Source organism: Apteryx mantelli, chromosome 2 (genome assembly GCF_036417845.1).
Source record: "Apteryx mantelli isolate bAptMan1 chromosome 2, bAptMan1.hap1, whole genome shotgun sequence".
NCBI classification, from domain to species: Eukaryota; Metazoa; Chordata; class Aves; order Apterygiformes; family Apterygidae; genus Apteryx; species Apteryx mantelli.
This window is the reverse complement of record NC_089979.1, coordinates 63,693,923-63,712,669: the sequence shown is the minus strand read 5'-3', so window position 1 is coordinate 63,712,669 and position 18,747 is coordinate 63,693,923. Positions and strand designations below refer to the sequence as shown.

The window sequence follows — 18,747 nt, the reverse complement described above, 5'->3', positions numbered from 1 at the left end:
TGCCGCAGCTAGCTGAGCTATGGAGCCCTTTCTGCACTGTGTTGTGGGAGCTGGAAGGTGACTTTCAAAGGGAGATTGAACAAGCTCCTCAAGAGAAATCCATGAAGAATCAGCAAATACTTAGAAACCACGTCTAGGCCAGGCAGTCCTTGAGCTGAAAAGGGTTGAAAGCTAAGAGAGTATCTGAGGGAAATGTGATATATGCTCTCCTTGTTCTTAAGCTCTCCTAATAAACATCAGCTCTTGACCACTGCTGGAGATGGGATATTGGGCTAAGCAAGTCTTTGGTTTGAATCAGCACAACTTATTCTTATATTTTCCACTTTCCTTTATTCTGAAGGGGAAAAAATCCCTTGTTGTAACAAGTGGACAAAGCAAACAAAGCCCTGAGTGACCTGGTCTGCCCACAGAGATGACACCACCGTGAGCAGGAGGTTGCACTAGAGACCTCCTGAGCTCCCTCCCTACCTGAGCCTTCCTATGAGCAGAAGAAGGATGAAAAGGTATTATCTCTCAATGTTTAATATGTTTCCATGTGTACATTCTTGACGGCTATTGTGTGATGCAACCCATTTTAATCAGTATGTTTGCAGCAATGCCAATGTTGTTTCTTTAAATTCTTTCTTCCCCTATTCAGGATTAGTGCCTGCATGGTGACTTGCCAGGATGAATTCCCGGCAAGTCTGCAGTTAAATATAGCGCACTGGAAGGATCCATCCAGTTACAAACAGTCCAGCAAAGTCAGTAGGGGTTTTACCATTGACTCTCTGACTCTAATGTATTACCCGAAGACTTGAAAAGAATCAAAACAGAAATGTTCCCAAAGACCTTACTTCAAATCTCAAAAAATGTTAGGTGTATTCAGCTCATTCCTTCGCCTGCTGTTGCCTCTTCACCCCTATGTTAATCTGACTTATAACTCAAGATTTGTGCTAAATCTGATTCCTGTTCACACGTAAAATCTTAACTTCAGTTACTTGGCATTAGCCAGGGTTAATATGGCTTCTTAGGGACCACCTGATTTGGGTATGAGTAGTACAGCTTGTTAACATACAGCATGAAGCATAACCAAGTCAGCTGGTCATTGGGAAAAGCTGGTAAATGTGTCAGCCTTGTCTGGAGGCTGTTTTCCCATTTTTATATGAGTAACCTATATATATAAATTTATATGAGTAACCATAGCTATGTAAAAAGTGATCCATGATGTAGAAGCACTACAAAGTCTTATTCCTGCTTTTTGTAAAGGTCAGCTGAACTATAATGAGTTAGGTTATGAAGAGGCAAAATATTGCTGGTTCAGAAAAAAAAACAGAGAAAACATATTTCCAGCTAACTTTCGTATATTTTTCACTTGGGATAAAATGCCTAACATTGCAATACTGCCAGGTAGTGTGAAGCATTAGAGAACCAGAAAAGAGTTTCAAAGCAAAATGGCATAATTCACAGAGCCAATACTTTATGTGGGGGTGAATCCAAAGAAAATGGAGCATCAGCAGGTTTGAGGCAGCAGGCATCACAGTACAGAGTCAGCTGATATGAACCCTCCTGCTGTCAGTGAACTTCAAGCATTCTTCTGCATGTTTTGAATTCTAAAGAAATCACCAAAGGGAAGGGAATTTTCCATTTCTAGGGAAGAAATGAGCTTAGAAATTTTCTGTTCTTCTGTATGAAAGTAGTATATATTCACTACTATAAAAATTGCCACTTGATTTTTGTCTCTGTGTGCAGCCTCAGAGATACCTATGTTCTATGGCTAACACATATGATTAAATACTCTCATTTAACCTAAAGAAATGAAGATTACACAATTGAATTATACTTTCATATATAAAATAATCCTTGTCTTTGCTAGCAAAGAGTTCTTATATCAAAATGAAAATCTTAAAGTATCTAATATACTTTTCCTACCTTATTGTCTTGTCTTCTTCAATTTCATTATACTTGGGTAATAAAAATGAACTTTTTTTTCCTCTTTTGTTTATAGACTTTCTTTCCAGTTTCATTTTAATTCTTGTGGATTTAGAACAGTGCTACTCTTTTTCTGAAGAGCTGTGCGTAAGTCTTCTGTTTCTGGAGTGATTTATCCAAGATTCTCAGCTTACAGGTTTGTAGGCTCTGTGACTGTGATGAAAATTGGAGTATATTAAATTTTGATTCAAAACCTAAGGAGATAAATAAGGAGAAAAAAAAGGATAAGAAATGTTTTTCAAAAGGCTTGATTCATGATTTTTGAAAAGGTGGTGTTAGCATCAGTTTGACTGTGACAAATATAACATAATAACATGTAATTCATGTTAGGGTTGATATTGCTCCATTTTTTAAAAGGGTATTATTTTTTTGAAGTCTTAAATGCTGGGCCTACAAAAACTGGAAATGCTCTTTGAAATATAATATTTATTCCTTGGAGAGATTCTTCTTTTTGAGAGTTTTCAGTGAAACAACTGAAGACGAGGAAAGTTCTTACAAGGATCTTGAGGAATCTGAAGAGACATCAAGGCCCCCAAGTAATCATAAAGATTTTTGGAATATTTGAGATTGGACCTAGGAATTCTCCTGATGCTTTCAAAGCCTGAGGAGAGCAGATAATGAGAGATGCTGTTACACAGGTGAATAATTACGTAAGTTAAAATGGAATTTAATTCGTTACAATAGAAAAAATGTAGTGATAAAGCACTGGCTTAAAATTACAGGTGGTAACAGTACATCTGCCCACGCTGCCTATCAGAGGAGGAGTTCTGCCCAGGAAATGAAATTCCCCCACCCTAACCCCTACGGCTGTGCAGAATTATAGAACCTCCAGAGTACTGCGAGAATCTTCTCTTTTTTGGCTAGTCAGGTGCAAATCTTCCCAGAGGCCCAGTCATCCTGACTCTGCCTCTATGGCCCTGAATCCTAATCCTGAAAGCAGGCACGTTAGTGCTGTCTTACTGATACTTAGCAGTGGCCAAGTCTCCATTTTAAATGTGGTGGAGAAGGAAGGCATCCCTACCCCCCCCACCACCACCTTTTTTTTTTTTTTTAAACTGTGCTCAGTATTCAGAGTGTTTTCTCAGGGCAGAGGACATGATGATTCAGTGTCTTTCTAAACCCCTACCTCCTGTCTTCCAAGAGCTCTGGCAGAAGGATGTTGGGAGAAGAGACAAGATATGGGACAGTAGTGCTTTTTGGTTTGAAGCTCTTTTGCTTTGCATATGGAAAAGGGAAGAGAGAAGGAGCACAAACACCCATCGCTGGAAGGAGCATGGAGGGAGAAGTGTCACTGGAGATCCCAACAGGAGATACCTACATGGTGGAATGCTCCAAGCACAATCCTATTCCAACCTTATTTTAAAAGAAAGTGGGTCCTACAGTATTTTGTGTGGAGCTCATTTTCATGGGTACTTCTGGAAAATGCCTTATGAGACAGGAAGGGAGTACTAGCTTCTGGATTCCTTTTGGACTTATACAGCAAATGGTTGGCAGAGCCAAAATGCTTACCTCTGCTGTGACTGACCTGCTTCAGGGGACACCCAGAAATGGAGCTCTAAGCAGCTGGGCAACTTTGCCAAAAACTGAAGCACCAAAGGACTAAGATCTTAATTTTGGCTTTAAGCAGGCAAATCTTATCTTTCCTGTATGAAGTGTGTTCCAGTTCCTTAGAGAAGTGCAAGTCTTTTTTAATCTTCATAAAGTGCCACATTATATCAGTATTATAAACAATATTTTTTTTTGATAGTTGAAGTAAAGGAAAAGGCAATTCAAAGAGAACTTCTGACCAACTATAAGCATACAATGATTTGTACGTCAAATGCAGTAAATCCTTTTCCCAAGTGTATGACATCGGAGTGCATCATACCACTTTGGTACTAACTGTATTTCCTATTTCTTCTACTTTCTTTATGTTGCTTTCATGATGAAAAGCTGGAAGATGCTAATTAACCCGAAACAACTATCTTTTCAAATAGATTACTGAATTACTGGTGTTCCAGAGTAAGTAAGAGAAAAGTTTATGAGTGTTAAGTTTTCTGTCTCTTCACTGAGCCCTGGAGTGCTAGAGATAATAACCATAAAATAATAATGTAATGATTAATAATTATAATAACTATTAAAAATACTATTTACAGAAACCTGAAAATAAGTTGCCATATACCATAGAAGATCAGGTAGTAGCAGAGAGAGAGCCAGTTGTATCACTGAAATCATTAATGAACATATATGTAAATACATCAGGTGCTGAATATTGCCATTGATTGCCCAGCTGGCTTGTTCCAGTTCTGCATGGAAGTGCTAGCAGGGCAAGTGAGCGCAGAATATAGAGAAGAGATGGAAAACCAATTCTTCAGGGTGTGTGGTAGAATACTTTGAATTTACGCTGAAAAAAGCTCCCTGTTTTCTCCACTGGTAGGTAAAGAAATCAGTAAGATCACCTATCAGTATGCTACTGCTCATGAGGGATAAATGCTGATTATGCTTGGGCTTGTTTTCAGTAAAGCAATTCCCTGTATTTTTTGTTCATCATTCAATTATAGACTGGCATCAGAAGGACGAAAAAGATGTAGAAGCTGATAGAATATATCAAGTGTGGAATAAAAGGTCTCATTCCTTACTCTTAAATAACTTCTCTCAAGTACCTGTATTTGTATATCTCACTGCGCCTGGCTCTTCTCTGATGGATGTTATTTTCTGATGCTTGTTTTCTAGATAATCAGCACAGTTATTTCCCTACTACCTGTTCTAAATCATTAAAGACACTTCTATTCTCAATTTTTCTTCAGGGATTTAAAAGAGGCATCTGCCTCCAAACTTTTCAAACCTCCCAATGTACTTTTGAAAATTATTTGGATTTCAGGCTAACAGGATCACAGGTTACTTCTAACTTCACCATAAGTTAAATATAGATAGATGCAAAACAACCTAGATAAATTTTCAGTAGGATTCACAGCTGACTGACAAAAATGTAATTTGCTTACACCTTTAAAAAAACCTTGCTGAAATCTGGCATGCATGCCAACATGGAAAATTGCTCATTTTGTGTAAGCAATTACTAAAGTTTGGCTTGAAATTAGCAGACTTCTTGACCAAATCCTTAATTTCAAACAAGTTCTTAAGTATTTTGCTGAATGAGGAGCCATAAATAACTCCTACTGCAATTTTTTGAATCTGTGTCCTAACAGTGCTAAATCTGCAGAATGCATTTTAGCAGGGCTTTCCATCACAGAGCTCTGTGTAAGCACTGGTTAATCTAGTTACCACTTTGGGAACTCTGAAATGGAAAAAGAGACTTGTTAAAGGCATCAGAGTGGATTTAACAAGTCTGAGCTGGGTTTAAAACTAAGGAGTTTCAGTTGTTAGGCCACGGAAACAAATCCTCTCCTGACCCGACTATATGAAGGGAAACCAGGATGGTCCCTGTTGTTCCTCACTGCTCTCTGCTGGCAGATCGCTTGCCAGCGCGCCCACAGGAGTGCAATTTGTGTGAATTAAACTGTTTATGCACTTATGTGACCTAAGCCAACTTAGTCAAATTTCCAAATTTTTCAACTGCTAGCAGTGCACGGAGGAAGTTCACAAACATTTGATAAGAGCTGTTGCTCAGCACCTGGGGGAGAATATCCTCTTCCATTGCTATGGACCTCTGCTCCAGCCACTGTTTATCACCTTGCCCTTTAAAACTTTTTATGCACAATATTGGACCTAATTAATTTATGGTGGCTTAATGAGCCACCTATCCCAGCTGGGAGGTAGAATGCTTTCATTACAACCAGAACTGCTAGTCTCCTGCCAGGGAGGACTGCTGTAGGTACTGGAGATAGTGAGGAAAAATGGCTGGCATTCTTGATATATGGAAGGATGAAAAGAATAAATGCATCCTGGAATAAACTTGTAGGAATTTTTTTTTTGATTATTGATATTCTTCACTATAGCACAGTCTTGCAGCTCTGCTTTAATTCATGTGTCATCTTTTTGGTGCCAAAGTCCAAGTAGCTGCGCTGAACCCCAATCTTTGGCTGTCTGCAGCAGTAATGCTGGGTCTGGAGATTGGGTTTTGCAGCAGTGCAGCCCCAGGTAACTCCACAGTGGACACAGAGGCTCCCTGCTCTGCTTGCCTCACCTTCTGGGGTATGGAGGATGTAACAAGCTACCAGCATATGGAAAAGTTTAAGTCAAGAAGTTAGATTTTACCTTTTAAAAACATTATGAAACGGTTTCCCAAGAAAGCCATTCCCTGTTATTTGGCGTAGTTCTGGGAGAAAAAAGGTGGGGTGCCCAGAGAAAGCCTGTTTGTGAGGCTTTCTGGGATTTCCTTTCATGGACCAGCCCATTAGCATCAGCAGTACAAAGCACACCAGGATTATTGCCGTTATTTGCTTTATACCTTGGCCAAATTGGCCTGGATTTTCACAGGGATGAAAGGCTGTGTTTCTGCTACAGAAGCTGTCCGCGGGCAAGTTTGAAATCCCTGCCTCAAGCAGGAGGTTGTGCAAGCTGTCAGCAGAGGCTCTTGATCTGGTGCAACAGGGAGTGTGGGAGGGGTAAATCAGCTGAAAGTAGTTTCTCATTATGCAAAGTCTAATTCCCAGTTGTTAAACAACTGTAAATAGGATTTTTCTAGCTTTAATAGCTGGCACTATCAATGTAACAATAATTGCTAATACTGCGTACCTTCTCTCTGTATGTCCTTCATCCTGTTCAAATTTCTCAGTACCATCAAACCTGAAGTGTAGCAGCTGAAGGAAAAGGAGAACATCCTTAAGGGCACAGTTTTTGCACAAGTATGGTGTTTGGGGAGATAATTGTGAAGTTTGGTCACCTGAAAGACGGAAAACCTCTTGGCAAGCAAATGTCTTAATCGGACTAGCGCATTAGAGGTAGAAATCTCTTACAGCCCACAGTTCTTTTACTCACTGGTCGTTCATGAGGGAGGATGGAGTACAGCGAAGAAGTGCGTTAAGTGCAGGTGTCTGAGCCCGGAGGCCTGGTGTGCGGGACCTGCCACGGGCCTTGGCAGTGCTGCTTGGCCAGCCCTGGCCTCGGCCCTGGCCCCATGGGCCACCTCTGCTGGCGGCTTCCCAGGAGAAAACCTCCAGCTGGGGGAGGTGAGAGAAGTGCGGTGGCCCGGGGAAGGAAGCAGCTGTGGAGGGCTGGCCCCGTCCCGCACTGGCTCTGCCATCGGTGCAAGCACCCCGCGGCGCCGCTGGCACATCCGTAGCGCTGCTGTTTTACTGACCGAACTTGGAGCCTGTGAGCTGGGGCATTCATGTCATGACTGGAAAATGCCACATTGCTTGAGCTTCCCCCGTGGCTTTCAAGATTCAGCTGCCTATCGCATGCTGCACAGCTGATATTGAGGAGGCATTTAGAGTTAGGGGGCTGTGCCGATCTGGAATGCACAGAGAGCCGAGGGAAGCACCGACATCTAAAAGTAGTTTGCCTTTTAAGTAGGAGTTAATCTGCTTACTGTTTTTCATACGGACATGCCCAGTATAATTTGTGCAAGTGTAAATGCCACAGACAGTTGAAAGAACCCTCTGATATTACACATTTTCTATGCAAACTCAAGATGCAATTAAAGTCAAATTCAGATTTTAACAGAAGCTTCGAAAACACCTGCGAGGTGCTCACACAGACCTGTTTATGCTGTTGTCTCTGTTGAGTAGCAGTGCCTGTGGAAGTATTTATGTGCTCCATTAACTGGGACAAGAAAACAGGATGTATCCGTTTAGTGTTGCAGGCCACCAGGCCATTCTTCAAACAGTAATGCATTTCATGCTTGCCGTCTCAGGGCCACACTGGAAAGGTAATCCAAACGAGCTGAAGATGTGAATTGAAAAGGTGTGAATTAAATTGCATTACACCGTACTACGTGGACACCGTTAGTCAGAATTGCAGTGTCCTTAATTTGATCTGCTTTGGTTCTCTTTGGAAATTAGGTAGAGTAAATCAAATGAAGGCCACTTTAATTCTGAATGAGGATATCCACACAAAAGCATAATAAAATTAAACTAATTGCTTCAAAGACTCATTTACATGTATTTTCTTGAGGGTGCCTCCAGATAGGGTACGTTGATTCACCTGTGGGGCTAGGGGAGGATTTTAAAGGCAATCACCTACAGCTCCCCTCTGCTCGTTTATCTGAGGTTACTGCTCAGAACAGGCAGAAGTAAATGTGGGCTTGTTCTCTAGCTCACTGTCATAACTAAAACCACTATTGGTTGTGGTTGGGGGTCTGACTTTGGGAAATTAAGGTATGCCATAGAAGGGTGGAGCCTGGGCAGGGAAAATGTGATGGTTGCTTTATATTCAATATCAATCTTTTTTTCTTCCCCAAAGGAGACAACAGTCAGGGGTTGCTTTATATTCAGGGTCAACTTGCACTAATTGTGCAAGTAATTGTATAGGCAAAGAAACTGAGATGCAGATTGTCAAAGAGGTTTCCCCAATATTAAAAGTGTTTTCAGGGTAGAGAATAATTTACACAATCAGAGAGGGAACACCTCCTCCGAGTCTCTGATATTGTGCGGAAATGAAGCACCAAGGTGGCTGAAAATACACAGACCTCTTGGTTTGGTATCAACATGTGAGACTTCTGTAAAACAGGTTGTGTCGTAGGGGGCCATATGCAGCTTCTGGGTCACAAGATAAGGAGCTCAGTCTAGAAGTAGATTTTGCAGAGGGTGGCTGTAAGGTAATTTTGTGATTAAGCTTATTCTTGGTTAGCTGATCCTGGACATGCCCCATGTATTCGAGGGCATGCTGGGGAATGTGCAGAAGGGGAAAAACTGAAGAAGGCATTTTAAAAAAAAACTAGACACTTGGCTTGAATTTTGTTCAAGGCATGGGCTTATCTTTGACTCTAATGCAGGTCAGTTATCCCTACATCTATCACTCTTGCTGTTCTAGTATCATTTCCTTAGATTATGGAAGATGGTATTTATACTATAGATCATGAGGCTGCCAATGAACTGCAGTTATTGATCCTGTTTGTTTTCCAAGGAATCATTGAATCTCTTTCTGTAACTCTAGTCTACGATGATGTATAGAAAATAGGTTGAAATTTCCTAAACAGAATGTTGAACAAATATGCTATGTTCAGATCAGGCATGCACAATCTGCTTTTTAATATTTAAATATGGCATATTCAGCATAAACTTCAGCTACAGTTTGCATTAGAAACTCCTGACTTGGAAACATAAGCCACAGGCTCTGAAACCATGACAACATGGATCTACAGCTGTCAATAGACCTTTCCTTGATCGTCATAGCTAAGTACCAAAGGGAGCAGTAGTCTGTGAGGTAGTTTCAGTATTTTATAGAGAGGCCTAAAAACTGCTGAGAACGGAGAACTTCATTTCATTATTAAATTTTTCTAGTAATTAAAATAGACTGGAACATAACCACCCTTCATATTTTGCTTTTTCTTTGCCTTTGCAAAGGCTTCACACCAAAAGATCTGCAGTTGCAAAGCTGTTATTCTGTGGTTTCTGGGAAGGTGGTGCTACACTACAAATTATGGCAAAAGCCAGGGCGTATGAATTCTCTAGGGATAAAGAAGAACTTATATGTGCTGTTTCTGGATATTTGGGGAGATTGTAGAGGGCATGATGTAGTGAGGCAAAAAGAAAGATGAATGGCCTTAGGGTAATATTATTTACCTTCTCCTACTAAAATTCCCAGTTCAGGGTTAGGAAAAATCAACCCCTTCTGCAACATCTGTTACTTTTGTCATGTGAGAAGAATCAGTCTCAGAGCTGCCCTCAGCTTTGTGGCTTTGTTCCATGACTGGTGAGATTCTATTATGAAAACTCTTAGAAAGCTTAATTAGTAATTAATGTGTGCCAGAGATTAAATCACGTAAAACTTCCAAGCACTGACCAAAAGTTCATTGATGTCATAAGCCTTCCCACTAATTTCCATGAATTTTTAAGCAAATATTAAGTGAGAGCTAAGTATGATGTGGCTGGACCTGCTATTAACAGTGAGCAGATACTCATCAGTTACTGCTGTGTTCTTTGCTTGTGAACTACGGATGGACAGATTATTGTTGTATTGTTCCCACATATTTGTTCACTCTCACAAATAATTTGCCCACCGTCAACACGTCTGAGTTGGTGGACTGTTCCCCAAGCACTGACTGTGAGGTGCTAGTTATTTTGGATGCACAGACTGTAGGGAGAGGTGGCAGCTCCTAACAGGAATGATCTGTGTAATCTTTCTGGGGCCAAAACAGCTGTAGGCTAAGGGCTATGGGATGCACATCCAAGACAGGAACTTGGAAAATTTCTGTTTGCAAATGCTTCACCATATCTACTAGGAGTCAGCTGAGGGATCAAAATCTCCACCATTCCACCTATTGATCATTTTGGTAACGTAGTCCGCATGTGTTCATCTGGATCTCAGGTTCAGACCTGTTCTTGCTTGTTGCCTGTCACCTAGGACGGTTGTGCTCGTAGGCAGTCGCGCTCACAGCTCTGTGTCTTGGCGGTGCGCTTGGAGATGAGGAGATGTGCTCCAGCCCCTCCTGCTCCTCCTCTCCCGGCCCGCTGGGACAGAGAAAGAAAACTTCCTGACGTGTTATGCTATAAAGGGGCAAAAAGAAAAACCCTGCAGTACTGCGTGATGGTTAGACTTCAAATGACCTTTCAGATCATACTTTTGTAAATTAAAGCATTATCATTAGAATAATTAACAGTAGGTGGCAGTTTAATGACTTTTAACTGCTGTTATTCATGCAGCTGATTATATCCTGGGGTGATGTGTGTGCTCCCACTCATGAGTGCATGCAATGAGATGGCTCCTGTTTGCATCAGAAGAAAGCTGCATCTAGCCCGATGAAATGTATTTTATTCTTTACAGGAATAGAGAAATCCATACTAATCTAGAGTGATGGGTTTATTTATTATGCACAAAGCTGTTTATTTCATTTTGTTTTTTTAATCTGAACCTAAAAGCAAGCTTCCTCCTCTTGTCAGATTCTTTTTCCAAACCCAAGGAGCTTTTCACTAAACCTGGAAATAAACTGCAGGGCATGTGGGATGTCCAGGGAAAACCAGCCTTAGGCTACTGAACACCTTGGCTATAGAAAAAAAAATGTGGCACCCTATCTTCATTATGGACTCAAAGACTGGCTAACTTCTGCAGGATGCTGCTCAGGGAAACTTTTGGGAACTCATCAGTAGCTTCTTGGAAACAATTATTTCTGTAGAACACAGTGCTGCGGACTTCCTACAATACCAGGATTTGTTTATGAATAAGAATGTGGATCAGAAATTCATTACCAGAGCTAATATTACCAGTTTCCTATGAAACTTCCTGGATGATCTTGAATATCTTCAGATATGACCAGAGAAGAAGGCTGATAACATGATTTTTTTCTTTCTTTCTAAGTCATGACATATTATGCAATCATTCCATTACTTATCACTTAACAGCCAGAAAGGATGAGACTTTCTTCTGGAACAAAAGATCTTGAGTATCTGACTTAAAGTGCTTAAAAAAGGTGCTCAAGCGTTTCTGAAAACTGGTCCCTCTGGGTTTCTCAGAAGGGGTGCGTAAGCTCACTATTTTGTTTTGTAGACTTCTACCTGTGTATTCAAGCTCTGTGAAGCTTGAATTCATTAACTGAGCCTTACAACTCTCATTTGAGGCAGGTGATTATTGTAGCAAGGAGAAAGATAAAATACTCATTCCAGAAACACAGAATGGGTGAATGACAGGATTTAGTATAGAATCAGTGTTTCCTGCGTCCCAGCCCTCTGCTTAATAACTGTCTTATGTGATGCAGAAAGTATCTGTATCATTATTGACAAGTCCTTATTTCTACCAGGTAAAATATTTCAATGTGAAAGTGTGCTTCTCATGTAGTTCCAAAAATATTCATGCTATGTCTTGTCTTTAAAATCCCACTGAGATTTGCACAGTCACACAGTGTATGGCTGCAGCAAGCGAGGCCTGAGGAACACGAGTGGTACACAGAGATCTGAAATGGAGCCTGCCGCTGGCCTCCAGCAACCTAACTTGTACCCACAGAGGAGAGATGAAGGAGCCTTGAATTAGAGGCTAGATCTTGTCTAGCAACTCTGGGTTTTTTTGCTAGAGAATCTGAGAATTTCCAGCACGGTCTAGTCCGAAGTCAGCCGATGATTGCTTTTGAAAAAGTTACCCACTGTCAAGTCTTTGGTTTGATCATAGGACAGTCAGATCAGAGCATCTCACAGGCTTTTTTAATACTGCTGGTCTTTGGGAAGTGCTGTGATGAGAAGGTGCCACTTTCCATCTCGCCTTACTGTGCAAAGCTAAATTTGGCAGTACTGTTTGAGTTGTGGGTGTTCTGTCTGGGGTTCTTCTGTCTTCTGCAGTAGGATTCTGGAATGGGAACCAGAAACCTTTACTCACTAAGCTTTTGCAAATTGTAATCAATTAAAAATTTTATCTCTGTGCTGGTCACAAATTCAACACTGTGGAGGAAAAAAAGAGAGGAAAAAAAAGAAAAAGGATAGATTTGCGTTTGTGTTTCAACAAGAGCAATGATTTGCAGGACTAATAATGCCTTTTTAAAGGGAAGGATAGTTTTAATTACAAGCTAGTTCAAATGTGCTAAGAATCAGTGGAAAGAATCTTTTTGTATAACTCAGGTTACTGTATTCCACTGTACTTATAAACATGAACATGTTTCTTGGCATTGTACACATAATTCATTCTTACTCAAACTCTTACTGTGTGATCCAACCCTTATCTTTAGGACATAATATAAGGAAATTCCTCAGTTTTATAGGTTTTAGGCCAGAAGAGATCCTAAGCATAGCCTTTCATGTGACCAAGCCAGAAAACTTCACCAGAGCTCTAAGATCAAGGGTTCTTGATTGCATAAAATATGATTTTTAGAAAGCCATTTAATGTCTGCCCTTTTAAAGGCGGATACTGCCACAATCAGTATGATACCAGTAGCTGCAGAAGCAAAGCCATTTATAACTAATAACAATGACCTGAACACGGATCTGTATGTGGTGGTTACTCCTGAACTCTATCACAAAGTACAGCAATGAAATCGTATCAGATTATGTATATAGCAAAACTAATGCTCTCCCAGAGAAGGTTTATAGCTTGGCCTGACCATGTTCATAGAAATGTGTTAAACATAAAAACATGGACTTCACTGTGGAATACATATTAATTTTCTTGACATTATGAGGTTTCTATCATTAGAATATTAGGGGTTTTTTTTTTTGGTCTTGTGTGTGTATATGTCATTATTGTGCTACCAGTGCTTGATAATTATTTTGGAGATGACATGTAGCAACATTTCATTTAGGAAACAGTGTCAGTTCTCTGTGAAAAGGAAGTCATTATATCATATCTCTCATTTCAGTGGTAGAGCATGATGGCTATCCTGTGGGTAACCTGGGCTGACTGTGACATCTGCAGTTTGTTTATAATTAATACTTTCAGCATGAAAAATGCATGTTTTTACATGAACACAAAATCTAAATCCAAATGCTTTCATGTTGGCATTCCATCCCAAAGGCTGACAGCCCCCAGCAAATGAAGCAATACTTTTCTGGTCTTTATCATTGCAATGCAGGATGGCGTGAGGGATTATCGAGGAGAGACTGCCATCATGATTCACTCAGCCCAGGAGAAAAGATTAAAGTTGACTGGCTTTAACCTTAACAAAAGTTACACAAAAGTTGTAATGCTTATCTGAATTCTTCTTTTAAACTCCCCTTGAAGTGTTTGCCATTGGGGGATGTCTGGATCTTTTTGAGATGTTAGTGGTTGGAGCTCTGGTTGGGGCGTGGGAAAACACTTCAGAAATTACAGAATCACAGAAGCACAGAATCGCTGAGGTTGGAAGGGACCTCTGGAGATCATCTAGTCCAACCCCCCTGCTCAAGCAGGGTCACCTAGAGCACATTGCACAGGATCGCGTCCAGGCAGGTTTTGAATATCTCCAGAGAAGGAGACTCCACAACCTCTCTGGGCAACCTGTTCCAGTGCTCTGTCACCCTCACAGTGAAGAAGTTTTTCCTCATGTTCAGATGGAACTGCCTGAGTTTCAGTTTGTGCCCGTTGCCTCGCGTCCTGTCACTGGGCACCACTGAGAAGAGTCTGGCCCCATCCTCTTGACACCCTCCCTTCAGATACTTGTACACGTTGATAAGACCCCCCCCCTCAGCCTTCTCTTCTCTAGGCTAAAGAGGCCCAGCTCTCAGTCTTTCCTCATAAGAGAGATGCTCCAGTCCCCTAATCATCTTTGTAGCCCTCCATGGCACTTGCTCCAGCAGTGCCACATCCCTCTTGTACTGGGGAGCCCAGAACTGGATGCAGTACTCCAGATGGGGCCTCACCAGGGCTGAGTAGAGGGGGAGGATCACCTCCTCGACCTGCTGGCAACACTCTTCCTGATGCACCCCAGGATACCATTGGCCTTCTTGGCCACAAGGGCACATTGCTGCCTCATGGTCAACTTGGTGTCCACCAGCACTCCCAGGTCCTTCTCAGCAGAGCTGCTTTCCAGCAGGTCAACCCCCAACCTGTCCTGGTGCATGGGGTTATTCCTCCCTAGGTGCAGGACCCTGCACTTCCCTTTGTTGAACTTCATGAGGTTCCTCTCCGCCCAGCTCTCCAGCCTGTCCAGGTCTCTCCGAATGGCAGCACAGCCCTCTGGTGTATTGGCCACTCCTCCCAGTTTGGTATCATTTCAGAAGGGATTGATCTGACCGATCCTCCAGAATTCACCAGTTGTGAATTCTGCATGGCTTAGGCAGATCACAGTGATCTCAGGAACAGCACTAGAGATCTGCTCTCAGTTATGACTTGATCAGTAATAGTAGGTGTCTATTTTTGAATGGCCTCGGAAGCTGGGTTACTTCAATATTACATGAAGAGGTTACAAAGTTGAGGTCAAGAACATATATATACTTATATATGTGTATTTATATATACCCATATGCCAAATGAAAATGCAAGTAGTTGCAGAATGGGGCAGAAGGGCTTGTTTGGATGACATGATGACATCCTTCTTTGAGATTTATTGTTCAGTATTTGATGGGACAGGGCTGAATTCCATGACTTCCATTTTGGATATAAAACATTGTATATCCTATTGTAAATTGATATAATCATACCTCCAAATCTTAATAGGCAATGTGTTGCATGTTATACTGCTGTTGTTTTATGTAAAGATCAGACATTCAGTCAAATTAAAATGATTTCCCTGAAATATATTTTACCTTAAGTTATGGTAAAATATTTGACTGGTGGCTGTAAAACTACTTATCACCCAAATGGCCCTGAAAGAGAGGCTGCAGAAATTGACTTCACACCACCTTTTCAGTGAGTCAGCATGATGGAAGAGTTGGAGAAGGCCACAGGAGAAAAGCTGCCAGCTCCAGAAACCTTGGATACTGAAGGTGTAATATTTCTTCCTCAGCTTTCATTCTACTAAATTAAATATAGGTAAAGAAGAGAAATGCAGACATGGAAGTTAGACATAACATTTTGAAGGAAAAGAGGAAAATATGAAAAGCCTGGTGGTACTTCTGAAAAAGTGTGAAAAGAGAAATTCAGGGAAAAGAAGTGGGAAGAATACAAGAAAATGAGTGAAGTAGGACACCTTTCATGGATGTTTTCAAAGAAGAATAGTTGTGGCTTATTATTGGGTTTCCGTGCCCATGATGGTTGATAGAAGGCTACTCTCTACTGTAAATCTTGAAATTTTCATCTGTTTTTCTCTGCCACTTTTATCCTTATCAGTCTCACACAATTCAAGATGGTGATTTTGCAGCCATACAAAAGAGGAGGAGGTGCACAGAACTTGGTAACTATGATGGCAAAAAGCAGTTAGTGACATTTCGAAAATCTGCAGTGCTCCACTGGGATTTGCTTTGGTGTTATTAAGCGTAGGATAATGAATGACCCCAGACAGCATACAGAATACCAATTCACTTCTAGCTTCTCTACTGATATTGTAACACTAATAAAGCACAACAGATCTTAGAGAATACAGCCACATATTTAGTGTGTGTATAAAAGCTGTAATAAGACATTGTTATGGCTGAAATTATTATCTTTTTAGTGGAAAAAGCAATTAGGACTGAAATTGCAAAACAATCCTGTTAATATGAAAATTACAAAGAAAACACACTTGGATAAATGAAGGTTAATGGAGTTAATTGTGGAGAGCAAGACAAGAAGGCAAATCATGCTAGAGAACTTAATTATGATTCAGATAAAGAGGAATTGTAATTAAATGGAGGTTGGATAAACATGATTATGCTGTAAAGGTTTCTCAGCACAGTGACAGGAAGTATTAAGATGTAGACGCAGACACATATACGTGACCTGGAATTAGACAGTCATCAGAAATAGTCTCTGTGGGTATTCTATCATTGCAAATTTAGTGCAAGTTATCTATACCGGAGTTAACGCTTCTGGAAATAGCCTACTGGCATGAGAATGCTGTGCTGCAATACATGCAGCAACCCTTGCATTAGCAGCGTGCTGCAGCAAGGTCCCTGGGGTACCGGGTTCATGCATCAGCCTCCTGGGCCAAGCAGCTCAAGTTTTAAAAGTGCTGTTAGATTTCAGCTAGATATTTTTGTGTGTAGCTAGAAGGTAAGTTAGGGGAGACCCTCGGGTATGTCTTAAGCTAAGACAGAAGTGAGAACCAGGATTCAGTAAGGTCTGGAGCTTCTCCTGGGGTCAGTGGTAGATCCCAGAGCTGCTGATGCCTGGAAGTTGGTTGTGCAGCAGATGGCAGAACTGTGAGGCCCCTCGCTACCATGGCTCTGCGCTCTGGGATAGGCAAGGGTATCACAACCTCAGCCAGAAGGACAGGAAGTGAATGGATGCCTGTGCTCTCCCCTCGCCTCCCGGTCAGGCAAAAGCCAGCTTCAGAGTAGATACAATAAACTGAGCTCTTTTATATATGTGGGTAAATATTTGTACTTGCCATATATGACAATTAAATCTGACCATTTCTACTAGTTTAAGTTCCCTGACATTTTTTTTAAGAAGTACTGTGTCATCTCCTTCATGCAGATAATTATAAGCTTACTTTGTATGTTATTCCCATAACTGGTCTTATTTTTTATGTGGATATTTAAATTGAAATGTAGTTTGATGCTGAACACAGAGAATATAAACCTTTATATGACTCACAGAAAACAGGGGCATTCCAAACTGGACTGCTTTATTGAAACACATAATTGCACTTATTTCTTAACTGCACTTGTTTTCTCTCTAGCCAAGAGTTGTTCAGGGAGAGAACTGAGCACTCCGAGCTGTTTGCCATGCAGAAGGAGCTCTGTTACACCTACTGTTAGAGCAATGATCTGGTGAAGCAGAAAGAACTTTTTAAGGAACAATCTAAGGTAACATTCTTCAAAGTTACAACAGGGTGTTCTAAAACATTACGTTAAAAATCAGTGAATGTATCTGTTCTCCTTCAGTGCAAAACTACCACCAGGCAAAGTGGTGTTGCAGAATAGATCAATGATGTTCTCTGAACTGGATGACTTGCTGGATTAACTGTCTTCACCAAACTTTGATGAAGGTCCCCATATATATTTGTCTGCTGTAAACAAGGCTTGAGAAAATCAGTTTTAAACATGAATCCAAGGTTGGTCCATACAGACTGACAGAATAAAGAATCTTTCTCTTTTCTGAGTTCATAGTAAAACCTCACATTGGTCACTCAGGCTAGATCCAATAAAGACCCAAGTACCTGAATCAGGACATAAGTGGAATTGCAGTGCAAAAGGCAAAACTACGATGCTAACCCTGTTTACACTCAATTCTCACCTTTAGACTCACAAGATGTCTCTGCTTCTCACTTAAAAATCCACCAGGAGTTGCAAACATTGCATTTTCACAAGCCCTGGGCTGCCACTCTTTGGCCAGCCTGGTGCCTTTAAGTTGTCTTTGCCTGCTCAGGTTTTGCACGGCAGAGGAATACTTGAAAGCAGCACGAGTTGATGTGGAGGTTGTGGAGCCCACTCATGTGTGGACAGTCTCCTCACAAAGGACTGCTGTGGCTGCTTCCTTTTCAAAGCAGCAGAGCTGACAGTAGTGCCTACCTTCATATCATAGCCTAGAGGGTGGGTAGGTAAGTTAGAAACTGAGGTTTATCTTTTTCTCAGCCTCAAAAAGTTCAAATGCTCATCTTCTGTCTCTCCAGAAAGGGTTTTCACACAATGTTAAAGACTGGGCTGCCTGGGGAATGCTCCACCAGCTCCCCCAGAAATAACTCTTGTCAGGGACCAGAAAGAGGGAGTATTGCTGCATACCTGGGTGCTCAGGACAGCTGAGGAACATGTAAGATGTTGCACTCCAGTCCCACTTCTCAACGATTTGTGTGTTGTCTTATAAATGTCAGCAATAAAATACAGAAACAGTTCTGCGAGGAGGAGTCGGAATGAAGGAGTCTCTATTTCCAGGTGTATATATCAAACCCTGCACTACAGTTATACAATATATTTGTCTTTTTCCCTCCCCGGCTGCATGATTCCCAAGCTCATTTTGGCATTCTGGATGGCACTGATCTCATATACTTCCTGGGTGAATACTCTAACCAGTAGGACTAAATCTAAATGAGAATTGCATCTCATTCTTATTACCGCTGCTGTGTGATTGAAAGTACTTTGCATTGACAGGACAGGGTCTTGACAGGGTCTGAACAGCCTAACCACTTTGGTGGCCCTAAACTTCACAGATGTGGAGAGGATTTCATACTCTATGCTTTTGCCTGAGCAAGCTTTTGGGACTGTC

At 41.2% G+C, this 18,747-nt stretch overlaps 1 long non-coding RNA gene across 1 annotated transcript; it reads left to right on the top strand.

The window, feature by feature from the left end:
• The first annotated feature begins 344 nt into the window (after window positions 1-344).
• LOC136991382 (uncharacterized) lies at window positions 345-17,326 on the top strand. Its single transcript, XR_010883582.1, has 3 exons — window positions 345-503; window positions 1,985-2,618; window positions 17,225-17,326. It is a non-coding gene; the product is annotated as an uncharacterized lncRNA (long non-coding RNA).
• Window positions 17,327-18,747: the final 1,421 nt, after the last annotated feature.